Source organism: Myxine glutinosa, chromosome 8 (genome assembly GCF_964187855.1).
Source record: "Myxine glutinosa chromosome 8, kmMyxGlut1.1, whole genome shotgun sequence".
In the NCBI taxonomy this organism is placed as follows: domain Eukaryota; kingdom Metazoa; phylum Chordata; class Myxini; order Myxiniformes; family Myxinidae; genus Myxine; species Myxine glutinosa.
Window position 1 is genome coordinate 120,467,535 of NC_136268.1, and position 13,054 is coordinate 120,480,588.

Here is a 13,054-nt window from a genome sequence, read left to right on the forward strand (position 1 = left end):
ACTTGGCTTTGTTAAGCTGGAGGGATGGATTCAGGACCCAGCATCACACATATAGATAGAGCAAACTCAATTCGCCTTTCCAGAAATTTTAATATTTTAATTATAAAAAAAGAATATATCGTGGGAGGGGGTTGGAATCAAACTATGCACGGTCTGTCGTTTGTCCGAAGTATGCATTTCATATTGTTGCAAGTCATTTGCACGTGATTCTCATACTGCAATGGTTTCTCGTGCTTTCCGTGCTGCTCAAGCTTGGCCTGTTTTGGTTCAGTCCATGATGTGAATCACGCTTGGTACTGTACTATGCAGGATTTTACCCTTGTTCAACGTTTTTACTTCAGTACACTCAAGGGATGGGTGTAAGTCAAGATGTTTGGAGAAAGGTCATGAAGTGCAAGTGATAGCAGAAGAGCAAAAAATGCAATTACCTTGGATATAAAATTTTATGAGTTAAGGCAGTGTTAAGTGGGTCAAAAACATCGCCAAATCGCGAAAGCATTCGGGTTTACTATGTCTACAGTGGGAACAATATATTATAATAAAAGCAGAATAAAAGCAAGTTATCCAGCATCTTGAGGCCAAAATATTATCCTTAGGAACGCATCTCCAACTAGAACGGCACTCAGTAGAGAGCATACCTCCACCTGGTTGGCCATATCACTCAATGGTGAAGAATCACGAAAATTTCTACTAGCTGGATCCGGATGTTCACCAAAATTGAATCGATTCTTCCTTGTCACACACACAACCTGTCCAACATGTTTCGTTCAAATCCATCCATAACTTTTGAGATATCCCACTATGTATCGTTTTGACCCTATCTCCCAATGGTGATGAATCACTTAAAAAATTAAATAATTCTCATATCCGAATCCCTATTCAGATCTTCATCAAAATCGAATAGATATTTCCTTGTCACATACATAACATGTCCACCAAGTTTCGTCAAAATCCACCCATAACATTTTGAGATATCCAGCTATGTATCGTTTTGGCCCGATCTCCCAATGGTGAAGAATCACTTGAAAAATTAAAAAATCTCATATATCCGAATCCATATTTAGATCTTCACTAAAATCTAATATATTTGTCTTTGTCAGTCACCCAACCGGTCCACCAAGTTTCGTCCAAATCCGTCCACAACTTTTTGAGATCTCCTGCTATGTATCGTTTTTAGCCCGATCTCCCAATGGTGAAGAATCACTTTTAAAATTCTAGTAGCCGGATCCGAATCTGGATCTTCGCCAAAATCTAATTATTTCAACCTTGTCACATACGCTACATCTCTGCCAAATTTTGTCCGAATTCGTCCACAACTTTTTGAGATATTTTGTTCACAAACAAACAAACAAATGAAAAATTACTCATAGAGCGACACTTGGCAAAACAGAACAAAGTAGATGGCACTCAGTAGATCATCCTTTTGACCTCAAAAATAATTTGTGGTAGAATTCAGTGACCTGATATGCAAATCGTCTTCAAAGTTTAAGTTAATCAGATGAAAATTGACAATTTTATAAATTTGGCCTATGGTGACCTTTTGCCCTATGTTGTCCTGAAAAATAGATGGCGGTTGGTTTCAGTAAGCTGATATGCAAATCCTATTCAGACATAAAGTCAATCGGATGAAAATTGAGGCTTTTAGAAATTTGAAATTGTTGTTGACCTTTGGCCTGTGTTGACCTATTGGTCTATGCTGATCTCAAAAATAGTTGGTGGTTGGATTCAGTTAGCTGATATGAAAATCCTATTTAAATTTCAAGTCAATTGGATGAAAATCGAGGATTTTATAAATTTGAAAAAAGTGGTTGACCTTTGGCCTATGTTGACCTTGTGACCTATGTTGATCAAAAAAAATAGTTGGTGGTTGAATTCAGTTTGCTGATATGAAAATCCTATTTACATTTCAAGTTAATTGGATGAAAATTGAGGATTTTATAAATTTGAAAAAAGTGGTTGACCTTTGGCCTTTGTTCACCTTGTGACTTATGTTGACCTCAAAAATAGATGTTGGTTGAATTAGGTTACCTGATTTGTAAATCCTATTCAATTTTCAAGTCAATCTGATGAAAATTGACGATTTTAGAAATTTTATATTGTTGTTGACCTTTGGTCTGTTGACCTTTTGCCCTACGCTGATCTAAAAAAATAGTTGGTGGTTCAATCCTGTATGCCGATATGTAAATCCTATTCAAATTTCAAGTCAATCGGATGAAAATTGAGGATTTTAGAAATTCGAAAAAAGTGGCTGACCTTTGGCCTATGTTGACCTTCTGACCTCAAATACAGATATGATTTTGTCAGACCACTAACTCTACCATTTGGTGAAGTTTGGTGAAGTTCGGTTTAAATTTGTGACCTGTAGGCAAGTATAAGTGAGCGGACAGACATACACACACACACGCAAACCGGAGTGATCAATATACTTGCAATTTTTTTTTTTTTTTTTTTTTGCCAAGTATCAAATGGACAAACGTGTGTGTGTCATAACTCAGAACGTGTGTGTGTGTCAAACCAAGTTTTGTAATAACTCGTGCATAACATTTTGAAATACCGTGCTATATATTGCTTTGGCCCCATCTCTCAATAGTGATGGTCTTATCAATGAAATCACTTTAAATAAATTTTAAACATTCGTATCCAGATTCCGATCTTCACCAAAATCGAATCAATTCGTCCTTGTCACACACTCAACCTGTGCTCGAACAACAGCTGTTTACTTAAATCCACACATCACTAAAAACTGTAAATCTGTTTCCTTCCATTTGCACAATGTGTGCTAAAAGCCACTCCTGTCTGAATCAGAACAATGAACCCTCGGTTCGTGCTCTCATAACATCCAATTTGGACTATTGCCATTCCCTGCTGGCAGGCTTGACTGCTTCTTCTTTCAGACCTCTGCAACTCATGCAGAATACAGCAGCCTCGGAAATTCAATCGCATCATGACAATTCTCAGGTACTTCACTGGCTTCCGGTAAAAATCAATGAATAGATTGTAAAATTCTGTTAATAACCTTAAAAGCCATGCACAAATTTGTTTGTCTATAGATATGATCTTATTACACCTTACAGTTTGTACTGATGTAAAGCCCCTGTCACACCTTGACGATTTAGCCAGCGTGTGCCGACGTATCAAAATTGAGTGCTGGTGTGAGTCATACGCTGGCATACGTCGACAAATTTTGTGCATGCACGAAATTTGTCGACGGGCTCGGCGTACTACGACGTATGCCATCGTGCTTCAGCGTGCTCTTAACGTATACAAAACTTACCCATAACGTATTCGACGTGTACCTGCGTGCTTCAGTGTGCTCTTAACGTATACAAAACTTACCCATAACGTATTCGACGTATGCCAGCGTGCTTCAGCGTGCTCTTAACGTATACAAAACTTACCCATAACGTATTCGACGTATGCCAGCGTGCTTCAGCGTGCTCTTAACGTATACAAAACTTACCCATAACGTATTCGACGTGTGCCAGCGTGCTTCAGCGTGCTCTTAACGTATACAAAACTTACCCATAACGTATTCGACGTATGCCAGCGTGCTTCAGTGTGCTCTTAACGTATACAAAACTTACCCATAACGTATTCGACGTATGCCAGCGTGCTTCAGCGTGCTCTTAACGTATACAAAACTTACCCATAACGTATTCGACGTGTGCCAGCGTGCTTCAGCGTGCTCTTAACGTATACAAAACTTACCCATAACGTATTCGACGTGTGCCAGCGTGCTTCAGCGTGCTCTTCACATATACAAAACTTACCCATAACGTATTCGACGTATGCCAGCGTGCTTCAGCGTGCTCTTAACGTATACAAAACTTACCCATAACGTATTCGACGTGTGCCAGCATATTCGCCAAATTTTTCATACGTCGGCATACGCTGGCTAAAACGTTAAGGTGTGACAGCGGCTTTAGGAATATGGTCCAGCAACAATGTGAACGCTTTTGTTGATCGAGCGTTCTTCAGTTGTGCTCCAAGTCCGTGGAACTCTGAATTTCAAAATCTGAACAACCTCATCAGGCACAGTTTTAAAATCTCTTTTAAAGTCATCTCTTTGTGGTTGATTAAATTAATTACCACACTTGTTAGTGTCATTTTGATTCTCCGCTCGTTTTTAATTTTCCTTTTCTTATTTGTGAACGACTGAGATTTTATTCGACATGAAAAGCCCGACACGAGAAATAAATAAATGGATTTATTGATTGCAGTGACGAGCTGAACCTGAATGATGGAGAAGAGGAAAACTGACCCCAAATCACACTGTGATGACACTGCTTGCAATTAATCGTTTTGCATTTATTAACTTTGGTCCCAGCAGAAACTGCAAGAAATATGAAGACACAAAACACATTTGTCACAAATATATGCAAATGTTAATTTTTAAAGCTTCGCCTCTTGATTTTTTTAATGACGTCTACATGGCCTTTAAAGGTGGTTCTTCTCTTTTTTTCTTTTTTTTTTGTATACAGAGTCGAGGCTCGTGAAAGAGCTAACATTTATCAAACAAACAAATCAAAGAAACAAGTAAGCAAAGTATATAAAAAGGGGAGCGGTCGACAAGATGGGGAGAGAAGGGGAGGAAGCACACAAACACAACATTTGAGGGCAGGGACATCGGGAGATGTGTGGGAGGCAGAGGGCCTGGGGGGAGGCAGGATAGGTATAAAACTCAAGGACACCAAGGACTTCCAGGAAAGAAGACAAAAGTCACCTCAAAAAAGTGGATTTGGGGTGAAATTAGCGGGGGTAGAAAAGATCAAGGTTTTGGATGGGGGAAGATAAGAGATGGTGGTGAACAGCCGTTTTAAAGACCTGGAGGGAGGAGTGGGATTGAAGGGAGTGAGGGAGTTTGTTCCAGAGGCGGGAGAAAAGAGGAATGAAGGAGTGAAGGTGAGCAGAGAGTCTTGATGTTGGCAGTTTAACCATAAGAGGGTTGCAGGCAGATCTTGTGCGACCTGTAGGAATATTTGGGGGACGGAGCCCATAGAGAGCTGGGGGAGCAAGGCCGGAGAGGAGTCGATCGAAGACGGAAAGACCTTCTTCTTCTTATTCCACAGTATATTTGTATTGTAATGAATAAGTATTACTTTAATTTATATTTGCATATCAATTTACTCTTTAAGCCAAATATTGATAGAATCATCACCAATATGAACCTCTGCCACACTGAACAGTTTAGGTTTTGCATCGCACTGATTGGCGAAATCAGCAGCGAGACCTGAACCAAAATCTAATCGCTTGTTCTTGTCACCTGCCCAACTCATCCAACAAGTGTTGTCATAATCCATCCAGAACGTGTTGATATATCATGCTATATATAGTTTTTTCCCCTTCTCTCAATGATGAAGAATCAATTGAAAAATTAAAAAAACTTATCGTATCCAGATCTTCACCAACATTTATAAACTCATCTTCTCATCAAACACCCAACTTGTGCACCAAGTTTCATTCAAATCCTTCCATAATTTTTGGCTATCCTGTTCACAAACAGACAAAAAACAGGGGTGATAACAACCTCTGCCCACCTTCGGTGATGGAGATAAATATAACCTAATCAGAATATTTTAACATGTTTTGCAATCACTTCTTTTTTTTTGTATACAACATCGAGGCTCATGTAAGAGCTAACATTGATGGAAAAAAAAAAACGGACACATAAGACGAAATAAAGGGAGTGGGAGACAAGATGGGGAGAGAGGGGGAAGCACACAAGGAAAACATTCGAGAGCAGGGACATCGGGAGATCTGTGGGAGGGAGAGGGCTTGGGGGGAGGAGGATTGGGAAGGGGTGTGGGGTGGGAGAGGTAAGAAAAAACACATGGACACTGCTAGGACTTCCAGGAAAGAAGTTGGTATTTCAAAAAAGTGGATCTGGGGTGAATTAACAGGTGTAGAAGAGATCAAGGTTTTGGATGGGAGAAGATAAGAGATGGTGGTGAACAGCTGTTTTAAAGACCTAGAGGGAGGAGTGGGATTGAAGAGAGTGAGGGGTTTGTTCTAGAGGCGAGAGAAAAGAGGAATGAAAGAGTGAAGGTGAATAGAATAGCCCACCTCGTTGTGTCATAACCTGTCCATAACGTTTTGAGATATCGTGCTACACATCATTTTGGCCCCATTTCTAAATGGTGACGAATCCGTTAAAAAAAATAAAAAATTAAGTGCTTTTATGTGGAGAAGCTCTTGCTTTGCCAAATGTGGAGTATATTTTGTTGCAACTCTTGCATATTACTTAGCGGAGGTGAGTTTGTTTTCTGCAACTCTCAAGTTATGGACATAAGACATACGGCACCATCTTACCCCAATTTATGTGTTACGTACTGCAAAATACCTTGTTTGTAGACAAGAAACCATCCTTCCACTATTCCTTATACTTGTTTGCAATTATGGGTGTTCATGTTATTCTGGCAGGGCACTGTATGTCGGGACACGTGGATGCACCCATTACGTATCCGAAAATCATTGCCATTGCACACACCAAAGAGATCTTTCAAACACGAATAAGCTGATAAAAAGCACACGGTCACTACAGTAGATAAAGCCAAATGGAAACTCACATTGAGAGATGAAGATGCAGCTTGTACATCCCAGTTATGTTGCTATGCCTCCATTGACGAAGCCGTCGGACGCATAATGTTTTCAGGTTGTCCGGCCGGCTGTCCGTCCGTCCATCCGTGTTCGGTTTTCGTTACCGCGATAACTTGAGAACGGCTGAACGGATCTTAGTCAAACTTGGTGCAGGTATATGTATAATGAGGTAAAGATGAAGTGAATAGATTTTGGGTTCACGAGGTCAAAGGTCAAAGGTCAGAGGTAATGTTAGGTAAAAAAAATCCTGTTACCGCAATAACTTGTGAACCAGTGATGGGATTCTGACAAAATGTGGTACAGTTATGTAGCATGATTTATAGATGAACTGATTAGATTTTGGGGTCAGGAGGTCAAAGGCCAAAGTCTGCAATAAGTCTATAACTTGCGAACGGTTGAAATGATCTAATTCAAACTTGGTACAGGTGCGTATAATGATGTAAAGATTAACTCATTCGATTTTGGGGGCAAAGGTCAAAGTTTGTAACCGGTCTATAACTTGAGAACGGTTGAAATGACCTAATTCAAACTTGGTACAGGTATGCATAATGATACATCGATGAACTGATTATACTTTGGGGTCAAAGGTCAAATGTCAGTCTGTAATAGGTCTATAACTTGAGAACGGGTGAAGTGATCTAATTCAAACTTGGTACAGATATTCATAATGATGTAAAGATTAAATGATTATATTTTGGTGTCCAAAGGTCAAAGGCCAAAGCTCAGAGGTCATGCCAGGTAATAATAATAATAATTCATTTATTTTGTATAGCGCTTTTCATGAAGCCCAAAGGCGCTTTGACAGAGTGCAAAACATAATGCATAACAAAACATGAAAACAACAATTGCAAAAAGACGAATCAATAGGGAAATATTTAAAGCAAAAGGAGGGAGAAGGAGAAGAGATAGTCAGGGGTTAAATGCTGTGGGTTGAATGTTGAATGCAGTGCTGAACAGGTGGGTCTTGAGTGATGTTTTGAATGTGGTGAGTGAGGAGGAGTCTCTGATGGTGTGAGGTAGTGAGTTCCAGAGGGTGGGAGCAGCGATGGAGAAGGCCCTGTCCCCCCAGGATCTGAATTTGGTCCGGATGGGGGGGGGGGTCAGGAGGTTGGTACCAGCAGAGCGGAGGTTGCGGGTGGGAGTGTGTCTGGAGAGGAGGTCAGCCAGGTAGGATGGGGCCAGGTTATGGAGGGCTTTGTAGGTCAAGAGGAGGATTTTGTACTGGATTCTCTGGGAGATGGGGAGCCAGTGAAGCTTGTAAAGGACGGGGGTGATGTGTTCACGGGTCCGGGAATGGGTGAGTAGATGGGCAGCGGAGTTCTGAATGTATTGGAGTTTATTGGTGATTGTTGAGGGTGAACCATAGAGGAGGCTATTGCAGTAGTCCAGACGGGAGGTGATGAAGGCGTGGATGAGGGTTTCTGCAGCCGTGGAGGAGAGGGATGAGTGGAGACGGGCGATGTTTTTCAGGTGAAAGAAGGCTGTCTTTGTGATCTGTTTAGTGTATTTGTCGAAGGAGAGGGTTAGGTCAAAGATGACGCCAAGATTCCGGATGAGAGGGGAGGTGGATACTGGGATACCGTCGATGTTGAGGGCAAAGTTATGGGTGGATTTTGTGAGCGTTTTTGGGCCAATGATGATTATTTTAGATTTATCACATTTTAGTTTGAGGAAGTTGATTTGAAGCCAGGATTTTATTTCAGAGATGCAGTTTGTCAGGATAGAGTGGGTGTCGGTGGAGACGGACTTGGTGGAGATGAAAAGTTGGATGTCATCGGCGAAGCAGTGGAATTGGAGACCATGACGGCGGATTAAGTGACCGAGGGGGGACAGGTAAAGGATGAAGAGGAGGGGGCCAAGAACTGAACCTTGGGGGACACCTTGGGGGAGGGGAGCAGTGGGGGATTTGCAGTTATTGATGGAGATGAACTGGCATCTGTCAGAGAGGTATGATTTAATCCAAGAGAGGGCAGTGCCGGTAACGTTAAAGGTGGATTCAAGTCGGGTGAGGAAGATGGTGTGATCGATGGCGTCAATATAACGGTGTCAAAGGTAAAAATGTGATAGCTTATGAACAGCTGAAGGGAATGAAATTCAAACTTGGTACAAGTATTGTAATGATGTAATAATGTGGGCGGAGGCATATCAGTTGACGTCGTGACGTCGAAGAGTGCCGTTCTCGTTGTGAACGTTTTAACCTTCCTAAATGTTACTGCTCATTCTGTGGTATTTCAATCATCATTTAAAGAACTGTCAATATAAACCACTAACTCTCTTTCAGTGGCGAGATAAAAACAAAGATTGCCAAAGCTAGAGCAATTATATTATTGGGTAATTTTTTCTTCAGTTGTTACTTTACATTTTGACCAATCGGTGGTCTTTACATATACAGGTGTCAAGACCCATTAAGCAAAATTGCAAAACATGGTGATTTTTTTTTTTTTGTATACTGAATCGAGGCTCGTGAAAGAGCTAACATTTATTTCACAAACAAATCAACCAGACAAACGAAATATACAAAAAGAGGGAGCGGAATGACAAGATGGGGAGAGAAGGGGAAGCACACAACCACAACATTTGAGAGCAGGGAGAAGTGTGGGAGGGAGAGGGTTTGGGGGCAGGAGGCGTGGGAAGGGGAGGGGGGGGGGGAGAGGTATAAAACACAAGGGGACCGACATTAGCGGGGGTAGAAAAGATCAAGGTTTTGGATGGGGGAAGATAAGAGATGGTGGTGAACAGCTGTTTTAAAGACCTGGAGGGTGGAGTGGGATTGAAGAGAGTGAGGGAGTTTGTTCCAGAGGCGGGAGAAAAGAAGAATGAAGGAGTGAAGGTGAGCAGAAAGTCTTGATTTTGGCAGTTTAACCATAAGAGGGTTGCAGGCAGATCTTGTGCGACCTGTAGGAATATTTGGGGGACAGAGCCCAGAGAGGGCTGGGGGGGCAAGGTCAGAGAGGAGTCGGTAGAAGACGGATGCGTAAGGATGCTCAAAATACCATATTGAAAAGGGACATATTTAGAGTTGGGGTTCAGGATATGTTCTGAGGTTAATGCTAAGTCTCAGCAGACACATTTCAGACATGAGTCATGTGACCAAGAGGGCGCATGAAATTGCTAATGCTGCATTCCTTCGCATAATTTCCAAATCCGGAAATTTACCATGTCATTGGCCACCATATGCATTGCTGTCATTTGTGAGGAGAGTAGAAAGGGGACTGCACACTTTTGGGATGATGTATATTGAGGAGCAACAATATCTTGTGAAGATGTTAATAGTAAAAGGTGCAATAGCTTACACAGAGTTGGGTGTCCACCATTTCATGGTAATGTGGGGCTACATCTCTCTATTTTATGTGAGGCAGAGGTATAGAATGAGAGGGATATCGACATTGTTAGGCAATGCATCACATATCACACAAATTGTTGTATACCACTCTATCCTCTTCCATCTCCAGGCACTGCATGACGTCATCGTCGGGGGCCCGGTGATGACGCACGTTGAAAGAGAGTACTCAGTTTTCACTCTGTTTGTTTATTTTCTTTCTTTCCTGTTTGTTTGTCCAGGCGATATCTCAGCCATCTTTAGAGCTAGAAAGCTGAAATTTGGGCACACTAGTTAGCCTGTGCTTTGGTTAAAAAAATTTTTTTTGGGATTAATAAATTAATTACTTAATTATTATCGATGTATTAAGCACTTAGTTATTTTATTTATCAACTGGGCAATATCTCAGGCACCTTTTGAGTTAGGAAGCTGATATTTGGACACGACAGTGTCCATGTGATTTGGCAGTAAAGAGTATTTTGATTTATTGATTAATCAATTAATCGATTAGTTATTTAATTATTCGATTAATCATTCAATTAATTAATTTTCAAAAAGTTACAGATTCGGATGAAACGGTGGTGGTTTAGGTATGCTATTAGCCAATTGATTAATTTATTGATTATTTTATGATTATTATTTAGTTATTTTCAGTAATAATCACTTATTTATTTTCTTTCTCATCTGGGCAATATCTCAGGCACCTTTTGAGCTAGGAAGCTGATATTTGGACATGACAGTGACCAAGTGATTTGGTTATAAAGGATTTTTAAAAAATTAATTCATGAATCATTTAATCGATTAAGTATTTATTGATCAATTAATTCGTTAAAAAATTGATTAAATAATTTTTTAATTACTTTTTAAAAAGTTACAGCTTTGGATGAAAAACTGGTGGTTTATGTCTGCTATTAGTCAATTGGTTAATACATTAATTACTTTACAATTATTATTTATTTTAATTACGCAATTAATCAATCAATTATTGTGCACCTTTCCCTCCCAATACCGTCTCCATGTGCTACACGGCGGCATCGCTGGGCGCTGAAGGCCGGGCGAATGGCTGCAGCTGGAGGATGTTATTTATATATTTTGCATGTGGGCGGTGTACTTTGAATGTATCTGTGTTGGAACCCATCTGTGGATCGGTCCCATCGGCCGATGGGTCTGACCCGTTTGGCGACCCATCTGTGGATGCACGAGAAATGACAATGCAGACCCATCGGCCGATGGGTCTGCGCCATCTTCGGATGTGTTGTTCACCTTGAAGGAATGTGTATGCATCAATGGTGGATGAGTTAACCTAACCCTAACGCTAACCCTAACCCTAATCATCAGCACCTGCCACTCTCTACCCTGCCACCATTCCCCTCCGCCATTATCAGAAGAACACCTAATGTTTTGTATGAATGTTGAGTATGTTATGTAAAGCTTTACTAAAACTGCCATGTATCTGTTAATTACAAAATGTATTGACAAAATGTATCAATAGATGGGTAGAAATAGATAATAAAACATTTAAAAATCATCTCTGTTAAATTCCTACCACATGTAATTCCAATGACTGTGTACCTGATTGAAGAGCACCATTCTGTCAACACATTCCTTCAAGGTGAACAACACATCCGCAGATGGCGCAGACCCATCGGCCGATCGGCCGATGGGTCTGCATTGTCATTTCTCGCGCATCCACAGATGGGTCGCCAAACGGGTCAGACCCATCGGCCGATGGGACCGATCCACAGATGGGTTCCAACATCTGTATTGTTTTATTAAGCATTGCACAGATACCATCTTATTTTCTCATTTAAGCAGACAATGCATGAGAGTGCCCCACCCTTATGCAAAACATACATACATCCCTATTGTTTTATTGACCTTTTGTCCACCCTTTGCCGCCATGTAATTATGGCCTTGCATCCATAAGTTCTCAATAGGTTTAATTTCTCAGGACATGATCACCTGGCTGGACAGTCCTTCGGAAACCTTACTACTTAAGAGACCAAGTGGTGTGTGGCATTCAGCAAGACGAATAACAGTATTGCTTCGGTCCCAAAAAACCCCTCTCCTCTAACCTTTTCTGGGCTTAACAGAAACTGTAGATAACAAAGGCAGTTCCACACCCAAAACGTCCCAGCCAATTGCCATTGACATACAACAAATGGCAGCATGCATCTTATAAGTGTGTGTTTAATCATTCGCAGGACAGCTGTGCACTATCGTAACGGTATATCTTTATTGCCATTAAGGAACGCCTTCATCGGAAATTCCTCGCGCGACATCGAATGTAAAGCCAACATGATGTGCAGGCCAGGAGCCTGTCTAAGCAGGGTCGCCATCTCAATGCACCACCACCTCCACAGGCAGATTCTAATGGGGGGAGTAAAACGAGACAGCAGGCATGAGCTGTGCAACCACAAACCTTCATTAGACAGGTTCTGTAAGTGTTCTATAAAGACTCCGAAGGTGCCAATCGGCCATGCCAATCTAACGTCAGAAGTCTGAAATGACGTTATCCTTATTGAATTGAGTTGTTCATTGCCTTTTGTTATATTTCTAAAGAAGAAATAGGGAAGCATGTAAGGCTGGCTGTTCTTACTGGATAAAGACATGACCATTCTTTAAGACAAATTATAGATGCCATCCGATAGTGACATTTTCTCATGCTGATCATGTGTGCCACTGACCCCTCCTCTGCATACTCAGCCTTTCTTTTACTGAGAAACAAAAGATCAAGTCTTAAATCGACATCATAAAAGTCAATTTTGTAATTGAGAAGGAAGTTTATTCTGCTGCAGATTATAAACTAAAATGGCACTCGGTAGAGAGCATGCCTCCACCAGGCTGAACAGTTCACCTTTTGTATCCCGCTGATAGTCCGGATCTGAACCAAAATCTAATCGGCTTGTTCTTGTCGCCTAACCAACTCCACCCAGTTTTGTCATCATCAGGTTTTGTCATAATGTTTTACAACATCCTATTATCGACCAATCAATATATATGTATATATTAGAAACTGGAGTGACAGGACAGCTTTGTGTCATTGTGATGTCCTCCATTCCATTGGTAGCAACTCGTTGAGCTTTCCAGGTTGAATTAAATGCCTGTTGATATCAAAATGAGGTTGGAGACTTTAGG

The 13,054-nt window shown here is 41.0% G+C and overlaps 1 long non-coding RNA gene across 1 annotated transcript in view; it reads right to left on the bottom strand.

Moving 5' to 3' along the window:
- Positions 1 to 12,130: 12,130 nt before the first annotated feature.
- LOC137432120 (uncharacterized) overlaps positions 12,131 to 13,054 on the bottom strand; it is a 159,853-nt gene continuing 158,929 nt past the window's right edge. Inside the window, exon 3 of the long non-coding RNA XR_010985423.1 lies at positions 12,131 to 12,286. This is a non-coding gene — a long non-coding RNA (uncharacterized LOC137432120). The remainder of the gene's footprint in view (positions 12,287 to 13,054) is intronic.